Source organism: Bos indicus, chromosome 18 (genome assembly GCF_029378745.1).
Source record: "Bos indicus isolate NIAB-ARS_2022 breed Sahiwal x Tharparkar chromosome 18, NIAB-ARS_B.indTharparkar_mat_pri_1.0, whole genome shotgun sequence".
Taxonomy (NCBI): Eukaryota; Metazoa; Chordata; class Mammalia; order Artiodactyla; family Bovidae; genus Bos; species Bos indicus.
This window is the reverse complement of record NC_091777.1, coordinates 23,047,765-23,055,997: the sequence shown is the minus strand read 5'-3', so window position 1 is coordinate 23,055,997 and position 8,233 is coordinate 23,047,765. Positions and strand designations below refer to the sequence as shown.

The following is an 8,233-nucleotide window of genomic DNA, read 5'->3' as shown; positions in this document are numbered from 1 at the left end:
ATTTCCCACCCTCCAGCACAGATGAACTCAGAAGCAACTGCGGAATCAATGCCCCCACCCCGGTGATGCTATCTCACTCCGAGTGGAATCTCTTTTTATTGCAGTTTAATGGTGTACTTTACATCTTTATCAACAGTCCAGCTCTGTACTTTGAGCTCTTTAGAGTAAATGGTGATAGAAATTTTAGGTGCCACATTTCCTCAATGCAAAGAGACCCTTGGTTATACACTGTTATTTTATGTATTGTTATGAAAGAAAAAATAAAATGCTGCTAATTAAACTATGACATGCCATTGTTGTAAGGTACATCCTGATGTCAGAGATGTTAAAACTGGGGGGGAGAAGGTATTTTAGAATTCACTCAATATAATCCATAAAACTAGATGAGGTAAAGATTAACATCAATCTTAAAACTGTTATCTTGGTTACAGTAGGTGAATTATAGCTCAATAAAGCTGTTATTTTTAAATGTTATTTTGGACTCAATGCTGAAAATCCTAATACTCAATTGTGTACAAGGTAGCCAAGAAAGGCCTCACTTTGAAGGTGACAGTCGAAGAAGGACCCAAAGAATATGAAGGAGCTGTGTGGGTACCGGGATGAAGGGGGTTCCAAGAGAGCCAAAAGCAAATGTAGAGGCCCTGGGGTGGGTCAGGACTTGGTGTATGGAAGCCGGAGTGAATGATGCAGAGAGAGATAACCAGGGCTGGAGGTGGGAGTAGAGAGGTTGACAGGAGATGAGGTCAATAAGGTGACGGCAAAAATAAAAGTTTCAGACTTAAATAGACATTTCTCCAAAGAAGACATACAGATGGAAAAAAAAAAAAGTGAAAAGTTGTTTAATATCACTAATTATTAGAGAAATGCAAATCAAAACTACAATGATTTATTGTCTCACACCAGTCAGAATGGCCATCGTCACAAAAATCTATAAACAATAAATGCTGAGAGGGTGTGGAGGAAAAGGAACCCTCCTACATGGCTGGTGGAGTGTAGGCTGTGACAACCACTATGGAGAACAGCATGCAGGTGTCTTTAAAAAAGTGAAAATAGAACTACCATATGATCCCACAATCCCACTCCTGGGCATATAGCCAGAGGAAATCACGATTAGAAAAGAAGACTCCGGCTCCTCAGTGTTCATTGCAGCATTATTTACAACAGCCAAGACATGGAAGCAACCTAAATGTCCATCAACAGAGGAATGGATAAAGATGTGGTGCATGTGTACAACGGAACATTACTCAACTACAAAAAAGAAGAAAATAATTCTATTTGCAGCAACATGATGGACCTAGAGACTGTCATACTGAATGAAGTAAATCGAATACAGAAAGACAAGTAAATATGATATCATTTATATGCAGAATCTTTAAAAAGGGTATATGTGAACTCAGTCATGAGACAGAAGTCACAGACACAGAAAACTAATGGTTGCCAGGGGACGAGAGGGAAGGAGGGATAAATTGGAAGATTGGGATTGACATAGACACACTATGATATACAAAATAGATAACTAATAAGAACCTACTATATGGCACAGGCAGCTCTACTCAAAACTCTATAATGGACGGTATGGGAAAAAATCTAAAATAAGAGTGTATATATGTATCTGTATACCTGAAACTAACATAGCATTGTAAATCAACTAGATTCCAATAAAAATTTTTTTTTAGAGCTTCCTCCAGGTGATAAAAATTTCCTCCAGTTTTCTATGAAGCTGAACAAAAATTTTTTAGGAATATTAAGAATATTCTTCAAAAAACATTTTGGGGGTGGGTTAGGCAGCTCAGTGGTAAAGAATCTTTTTGCCAATGCAAGAGATTCAGGAGACGTGTGTTCAGTCTCTGGATTGGGAAGATCCCCTGCAGGAGGAAGTGGCAACCCACTCCAGTGTTCTTGCCTGGAAAATCCCATGGACAAAGGGGCCTGGTGGGCTACAGTCCATAGGGTTGCAAAGAATGGGACACGACCAAGCGGATGAGCATGTACTTATCAATTTCACACCTAAACTCTACCTTGGTAGCTTCTCAAATGGTTTAAGAATCAAGCGACCCTAGCAGTCCTGCCATCTTTGCAGGTGGTCCCATCCAAAGCAATTGCCGACTCTGTTCAGAGGGGACATGGTCGTTAGACCGCCTCCAGGCTCTGAAGTGCAGGGACTGCTTCCACACTGCGGGTTCCTTGAGGAGGTGCCTTTGTTTTTCCATCAAGGATCAGCAATTGCTCTCTTCTACAATAACGCTGATGGAAACCTGCCCCTCTTCCCTACTTACTCCCCAGCACCAAAGAGCAAAGTCTCTTCCTCGAAAAGCTATGTTTCTCTTTTTTGAGCAGTTACTCTGTTTTGCCCTATGCTAAGAGATTTGTGTACTCTCTCTTTTTAACCCTCAGACCATCCTATGTCATAGATGTTGTTAGTAGTCCCTTTTAACAGGAGAGAAGCTGGGGCACAGAGAGGTTAAGTCACTTACCCATGGTCACACAGCTATTTGTGAGTGTGTGTGTGGTGGTAGTGGAGGTCTGTTGAGACTGGAACTTGGGTATGACTTCCTCCGAAGTCCAGGGATCTAACTGCTCCACTATAATGCATTGCTCTCACGTGGCAGTGGCTGAAAGTAACTCTGGTTCCTGACTTTACCAGAGAAGGCAATGGCACCCCACTCCAGTACTCTTGCCTGGAAAATCCCATGGGTGGAGGAGTCTGGTAGGCTGCAGTCCATGGGGTCACTAAGAGTCGGACACGACTGGGTGACTTCACTTTCACTTTTCACTCTCATGCACTGGAGAAGGCAATGGCACCCCACTCCAGCAGTCTTGCCTGGAAAATCCCATGGGTGGAGGAGACTGGTAGGCTGCAGTCCATGGGGTCACTAAGAGTCGGACACGACTGAGCGAGTCCACTTTCACTTTTCACCTTCATGCATTGGAGAAGGAAATGGCAGCCCACTCTGGTGTCCTTGCCTGGAGAATCCCAGGGACGGGGGAGCCTGGTGGGCTGTCATCTATGGGGTCGAACAGAGTCGGACACGACTGATGGGACTTAGCAGCAGCAGCAGCAGCAGCAGCAGCAGCAGTACCTTCTAGGTTTAGTCAAGCTCAAGCTGGGAAAGAGAGATTAAGTGCTTAGGCTCTGGAGCCAGATTCCCAGGGTTCAAACCCTGGCTCTGCCAGCTACCAGCTGTGTGATCTGGGGCAAGTTATTCAGCCTCTCTGTGCCTAAATTTCCTCACGTGGAAAAAATGGAGTTCAACAATAGGAACTATCAGATGGGGTTGCTGTGAATGTTTTGTGAGACAGTGATGTGAAGTGCTTACAGCACAGGCCCAGATGGTAGTTACTGTTTCTATCCATAGGTTTCAGAGGACACTTAGGAACACAGTCTAGCCCAGTGCATCCCAAATATGTTTGGTTAAAGGATCATTTCGGATTATTGGATGTGCCTGTGACCTTGTCTGAAGAAGTCTCATGCAATCAATGAATGGGGAGAGGGGTCTCCTTCCAGCAGGATTCATGAAGACACGGCAGCAATGCCCGGGGGAAGCTCGGTCCCCAGGGATGAGTGCAGTTCTAAGGTACAAGCGTGAGCGAGCTTTGAGTTTCAAGAGTACAGTTGCATCTTATGTGCGAGGAATCATCTACAGTGACAATTACTCTTGAGAGTCCCCCAGGGAGGTGGTATGTTGGAAATGGGAACACTGACTTTTATTTTGTTCAGCCTGACTAGTTTTTTTTTTTTTAATTTTTAAAATTGGAATGTGATTGCTTCACAATATTGCGTTCGTTTCTGCTGTACAATGTGAGTCAGCCAGCCGTCTGTATACATATATCCCCTCCCTCTTGAGCTTCTCTCCCACCACCCCCACCCCCGGCCCTCTATGTCATCACAGCACCTAGCTGAGCTCACTGTGCTATGCTTCCCACTAGCTAGCTATTTCACACTGGTAGTGTATATATATATATATGGAAATGCTGCTCTCTCAATTCATAACTCTCACTACTTTCCCTCACTGCTCCCACAAGTCTATTCTCTACAAAAGCAGTGGTTAGACGCCACGAAGCAGGTGGCAATGCCTTAACTGTGGGGGTGTTGTCAGGCCCAAGGGCCTCTTCCATTCTTGTCAAGGGAGTGCTCACCTTCTCCCCTCTCATACAATACTGGACCAGTTTCTTTTTTAACTTTTTATTTGGGAACAATGGTGTTGGAGAAGACTCTTGAGAGTCCCTTGGACTGCAAGGAGATCCAACCAGTCCATTCTGAAGGAGATCAGCCCTGGGATTTCTTTGGAAGGAATGATGCTAAAGCTGAAACTCCAGTACTTTGGCCACCTCATGTGAAGAGTTGACTCATTGGAAAAGACTCTAATGCTGGGAGGGATTGTGGGCAGGAGGAGAAGGGGACGACAGAGGATGAGATGGCTGGATGGCATCACTGACTCCATGAACGTGAGTCTGAGTGCACTCCAGGAGTTGGTGATGGACAGGGAGGCCTGGCGTGCTGCAATTCAAGGGGTCGAAAAGAGTCAGACACGACTGAGCGACTGAACTGAACTGATAGATTCTCAGGAAGTTGCCCCCCCCCACCCCAAATATACAGGGAGGTCCTGTGTGCCCTCCAGCCAGTTCCCCAGGATTGTAACATCTTAGATAACTGTAATACAATATCAAATTGTCCTGTAATATCAAAACCAGGAAACTGATAGTGCTGCAGTCCACGGAATCATTCAGATTCCAACAGTTGCGTGTGCATGTAGAAACAGTAAGCACAATTTTTTCCCATGTGTAGATTCATAAAATCCCCGCCACCAGCATCGAGATACAGAACTCTTCCGTCGATACAGAACTCTTTGGTCATCACGAGTCTGCCTGTATGCTGCTCCTTGATAGCTACTTCCCATCCCTGACCTCTGGCTACCGCCAATCTGCCCTCCAGTTCTATACTTTTGATAGTTCAAGGTTATTTAAGAAGTGAAATCATTGGTTTGCATACATATATAGCATATAACCATTTGAGATTAGACTTTTTGGTTGTTGTTGCTTTTCAGCACAATTCTCTGGAGATCCATTCAAGTTGGTGTGTGTATCAATAGGTAATTCCTTTTTTATTGCTTAGAAGTATTCCATGATGTGGATACACCCAAATTACATCCTTTGTAGTTTCTTTACAGTTTGGGCTATGATGAATAAAGCTGTGGACAGTCATGTACATTTTTAGGAGTAGAGGCTTTATTTCTCAGGGATAAATGATTGAGTATGGTTGCTGGGTCCTATGGTTAATTTCCTGTTTCATTTTATAAGAAACTGCCCAACTCTTTTTTTTGGAGTGGCTGTACCATTTCACATTCCCACCAGCTATTTTTGATGCTCCAGCTTCTTACATCCTTCCCAGCAAGTGGTGTTATAAAATTATAGCCATTCCTATAGGTGTGTAGTGGTTTAAATGTGCATTTGCCTGATGGCTAATGATATTGACCATCTTTTCATGAGCTTATTTGCCACTGGTAAGTTCTCTCTGGTCAAATATTTAGGCAGCTTTGCCTCCCCATTGCTGGAACAGATCGTGTCTCTTCAGTTAAGCTCCAGGTGAAGTAACTGACTGTGTTTAGAAGCCATGTGGTGCCTTCCCCAAAGAGAAAACAGGATTCTTGCCCCCCAGCTCACCCTCCAGGCTGGGCACTTGCTGACTGCCACTTAATGGAATCATTCTGTTGTTTTGCCCTTCGCTTTGTGTGTGTTTGCTATGCCTGGAGAATTGAATTGAGTAAATGGTTATGATATGACACTGCTGTTATTTGTAGAGTAGCCTAATGATCCCAGGTCAATGGGATCTGAAATTAGTCTTGTTGACCCAAGTCCAGCGCCCCAAGTCCATGTCCACTGAGGTCTTCCAGTCTTCCCTCAGTATCATTGGCCAAGGCACGTGTCTTTTGTGCTCTTGCTCTCAGAACTGCACTGGCCCTGGATGCCTATACTGAATGCTGCACGACTTGGCTGGGCCTTGACTTCGCATGGGAGGTTTGTCTGCTGCTTCCTGGGGTGCCTTCTCTGTTCCCTTTAATCTGAGGCAGAATCAAGGCCCCATATAGTCCCTGCTGCCATGTCCCAACCACCGTCTCAGATGCTTGGCTATCATATCAGTGTCTCCTTGATCAAATGCCTCTTGGGGACACAGATTTTGTTGATCAAATCCTCCCCAGCTCCACCCATTCTCAGCTTTAACCAACTGAAGTGAAGTGAAGTTGCTCAGTCGTGTCCGACTCTCTGCAACACCATGAACTGTAGCTGACTAGGGTCCTCTGTCCATGGAATTTTCCAGGCAAGAGTACTGGAGTGGGTTGCCATTTCCTTCTCCAGGGGATCTTCCAGACCCAGGGAATGAACCCGGGTCTCCTGCATTGCAGGTAGATGCTTTACCATTTGAGCCACTGCTAAGTCCCACCATGTTCAAGGCCACTCACCTAGATGCAGAGCCAGAGCCATGGGAGGACTCAGGACATCGTGCAAAATTAGGTGTGGTTGGAACAAGGTGAGAAGTAAGTTTGGGGAGATGAAGTTGGAGAGAGAAGTTGCGGGTAAATTTCAAATAGCCTTGTAAGCTGTGGTCAGAAAAATCTTAGGGGAAGGGGGCCTGGGGGGTTGGGGGTGGATTTTAAAGCAGGGGAGGATGATGATAGATTTTTTTCCTCTAGCAAACAGCCAGTCAACACACATTTATTGAGTATCTATTATGTGTCAGATAAAAGTTAGCTGGATTGATAGCTAATAAATATTAAATGCTTTGGGAGAGATTAAGTGTGATTCTGAGTGTTATGGAGCCTAATAAAATGAAGTATAAAGATCAGATCCTGTGAGCTCTGCCTTCTGGTATTTCATAGTCCAATATGGAAACTGAATTTGACAAAGTGAAATAGTATTTATAAACACGCTGGTGGCAGAACAAATGGAAATGATCAACAAATGAAAACAGAGTGGTTTATAAGTGACTCAGGGATTCAGATGGCAAGAGATTAGTGCGACAGGAAAGACCTAGGGCATTCCTGGAGAGTTTGGATGGTAGGGCAAAATGCAGAAGCTTTAAGGAGGCAACAGGAACCTGCCAGCACACCAGATGGAGGAGAAATCTATGGACAGCTAGACTCACCTTGCAACTTCGTTACAATGGTAACAGTCTGAGCAAAAATGATAAATTGTGAATTCCTTCATAAAACTCTATAAGCCACCAGAGCTTTTGGGGTGATAAGTTCAACCACAGAATAAGCAGCAGCTGTGTTTTTCTGATCCTTTATAATGACACATTAGTCAGTCGTGTAAGTTAGAAAGCACAGGTCCACCCCTCCTGCTTCCTGCCACCCACCTTCACGAAAAAAAAAAATCATAGACCAGATCACCGCCTCTCCTAATGAGGCATTAGAATAACCTTAGCAGTGTTACAGGAGCAAGAGAGATAGGGAGCGCTCAGAAACGATTCTTTATCTATCTGTTGAAGGAAGATGAGCCTGCAGCTCGCTCTCCTGCAGGCCTGCCCTCCATTTAAATAAGATGCCTGACCCTGAAAGACAGGCAGTGGCTCCACCCTTGGGATGGCTTGCCCTTGTCCCCTGCCTGCCCCACTCAAGCTCCTTTAATTCAAGAAGAAACACAGCTCTTGCTACTAGTCTACTAGGGCAACGGTATTGCCCTTGAATGTTTTTTTTTTCCCATGCTGCTGTATAGACAGTGGCCTTGGCATGAGTGTTTTCGTTGGGGTGCTATAGCAAGAATTATCATCATCTTTTACATGTGTTGAGTAATTAGTAAGTAATAGACATGATGTGGGTTTGATCCCTGGGTTGGGAAGATCCTCTGGAGGAGGGCTTGACACCCAGTCCTGAACATTCATTGGAAGGACTGATGCTGAAGCTGAAACTCCAATACTTTGGCCACCTGATGTGAAGAACTGACTCATTGGAAATGATGCTGGGAAAGATCGAAAGTAGAAGAAGGGGACAACAGAGGATGAGATGGTTGGATGGCATCACCGACATGATGGACATGAGTTTGATTAGGCTCTGGGAGTTAGTGATGGACAGGGAAGCCATGTGTGCTGCAGTCCATAGGGTCACAAAATGTTGGACATGACTGAGTGATTGAACTGAACTATTTTCTAGACTTCAGAAAACTTCTCCCTTCTGGGGTGCAATTGGAGGGGTAGGCTAATCTTATCCTTGTTCTTCTTCCCCATATCTAAGGTTTA

General features: G+C 44.6%; 1 non-coding gene across 1 annotated transcript; it reads right to left on the bottom strand.

Moving 5' to 3' along the window:
• Positions 1 to 4,034: 4,034 nt before the first annotated feature.
• On the bottom strand, positions 4,035 to 4,159 carry LOC139177405 (U6atac minor spliceosomal RNA). The gene has a single exon (XR_011561851.1). It is a non-coding gene; the product is annotated as a U6atac minor spliceosomal RNA (small nuclear RNA).
• Positions 4,160 to 8,233: the final 4,074 nt, after the last annotated feature.